The 2,642-nt window shown below is 36.8% G+C and overlaps 1 non-coding gene across 1 annotated transcript; it reads right to left on the reverse strand.

Annotated features, from left to right (window-relative positions):
• Positions 1-1,400: 1,400 nt before the first annotated feature.
• On the reverse strand, positions 1,401-1,537 carry LOC111726078. Its single transcript, XR_002773962.1, has one exon. It is a non-coding gene; the product is annotated as a U4 spliceosomal RNA (small nuclear RNA).
• Positions 1,538-2,642: the final 1,105 nt, after the last annotated feature.

The raw sequence follows: 2,642 nt of genomic DNA on the forward strand, positions 1-2,642 counted from the left end.
GCTGCTGTGTACTCAAAGTATGAGTGAGGAGATATGGGCATTCCAAAACTAGAGTCCCTTTGACACTCTGCACTCCATAAGCAAGGTCCAATGCCGTTATCTCGGCCATCACCTTGTATTGTTGTCATTAGATGTAGAGCATGACTTCCATGTTTCTCCTCACCCCTGCAGTTATGGTTGTTCTATCAGATAGCAGATATATCCAGAAAAAGTAGAGGCTGAAATGGCTCTCTCTTTCTGTATTTTTCTGGGAGAAGCAAAGTTCATGAGGAATGGGAATATTAAATATGTTCTGTTAGTCTAAGACTTTTAGTCTTGCTATTCTAAACTCGATGTTTACAAAGAAAAATATAAAACTTGGTCCTCTTTCTTTATCTTTAAAGGTAGATAGGATGATAATATTCTACGACTATCGACTATTTATTGACTTAATTCTGTAAATACTATAAGTAGAAACAAACTTTGGGAGACGTGGCTATGACTTGAGGCTCACGGTCTTTCTTGGAGTTCATTTGAAACATGTACATCAGTCCCAATCAGTGAAAGTAGCAGTCCATCTTATGTGGCATCATGGATGAATATGTGGTGATCAAAGACTAAATCAGTTCATTAATCAAGTCAGATACAGTGGATTTTAAAGACAAAGCAGTACATTTATAAATGACTTAATATACAATATGAGACTTAAGAAAAAAAATCTGTTGTTATTTTTATACCAAAGGATATATGTGTTAAGTGTAATCGAAGTGAATAGAATATTTACAAAGGGTGGTTTTCACTGTGTAACCGACCTAGCTTTTACAAACCCTGCGATGGCCGTGGATGCTGTGCTATTGTAGAACATTATTTTGCTAATACTGCTAAAATAACACTGCTGAAAGGAAAGATGGTGATTGATATTTAGATCAGGCGATCAGTCAGAATGCAACTGGGAAATGAAACCTCTTTAATTGTAACAGAGAAAATTTACTACAAGGGGTTGTTTTACAGGTGATGGACATGTGGGAAATCCAGACAGCAGCTGGTGAGACAGCCTAGGCTTTAACAGCGACAGGAAGCTGCAGTCCCAAGCTGGCAGAAAGCAGGGAAGTAGCAGAACTGGAGTAGCCGTGAGCAACACCTCTGGAGCTATGTAGGGCTAGTCTGGCAGGAGCATTTAAGATGTCATTTAAGTGACATTCCTTCAGGCAATCTTTTCTGGATGCCCCTCCAGATTATGCTAGCTTTATTTGTTAACCTATTCTGAAAAAAATATACATATGCAAATGCCAAAAAATATGATATATTTAAACCAGCTGTCATTTTGTTGTGAATGCTCATCAGTTGAGGTAGTTATTGCTTCTAACTTTTAACTTTAAAATATTGGATCCACATGTGGTTGGCTTAACCCTGTGAACCTAGAACCTAACACCCAGCAGGTCCACTGTAAAAAGGTTATGAATATTGAACAAACAAACGCAATATGTTTTTTTTCAATTAGTAAGAATCACACCTCGGATAAACCTCATTGGCTTTGATACTGCCACTGTGCAAAGCTAACACGCATTATTTCTGCAGCGTTTAGTGCTAAAGTTTCTCAGACTCTATGAGATGTCTTAGTTCACGCTGATGGTAATTTCACTATTCCTGAAAAACTGCCCTCGGAGGCGGCGTGTCGTCACAGTGATCTCGCATTTGCTGGGTCCTCCACATCCGCTCCCTTTTTATAGGCTCCTCTTAGACGTGTGTGCACCTATTTTTAGCACTTAAGTACGTAAGATGCAACGGTTTACCTTTCCTGCACACAGCTGTTAAATCATTGTGCGATCTTTTACACATCTTTTAAGATACATGTAGTTTTGCTTATGTTTTTAACATTTTTCTTTCTTAAATCTTCATTTTAAAATCCATAAAGATGTTTTGCCAATATAAATATCTTGCCACAAATAAGAATGTTTATATTTGCTATTGATAGTACAAACAACTCTAGAACTCTTATTTTTGAAAATGCAAGATTCTGCTACGACCACAGCCCTGATGTAAATGCACGTTGCGGAACGTTGGATGTGCAGTATTTCATCTGAGCTGCACTGAAGGACCACAGAGTGTCACTTATTGATTTAATTTAGAAAGTGTCAGGTGTCTGGAGGCCTCTAAATTCATCTCATGCCAGTCTTTTGCCATTTTACCTTTACTGCTGCCTCAAATTTTCATTTCTTAGGGAAGATCTATATTACAGACTGCTAAATTTACGTTCAGAATAATTACTAGTTTGCGTTAAAGAAATCCTATTCAATCATAAGTTGAATGACATTAAAATAAAATCAAAATAGTTTATGCCCTGATATGCTTCAATGGTTTGTATAAATATCGTATTTTTTGGAATTTGCATGATGCTAGAGAAAATTGACATGGTCTGTTTTCTTTCTCATCTGGAGGGTGTTCGAGTGGAGAAGTAGAAAGGGTACCACGAAAATCTCAGCTTTAGGGGGCAGTTAACTAAAAACCTAACAGTACTTTTTCACCAAAGTAGTTGTCTTCACTGTCTTTCTTCATTAACACTAATGCTTTTAACTATCTCCATTAATCATGAATATTAATTATGCATCGAAATACAAAGTTTTTATCTAACTGACAAAAAAGGAACAAAATGTAAACTATTT

This window comes from Otolemur garnettii, unplaced genomic scaffold (genome assembly GCF_000181295.1).
Source record: "Otolemur garnettii isolate 467f Iridium unplaced genomic scaffold, OtoGar3 scaffold00053, whole genome shotgun sequence".
NCBI classification, from domain to species: domain Eukaryota; kingdom Metazoa; phylum Chordata; class Mammalia; order Primates; family Galagidae; genus Otolemur; species Otolemur garnettii.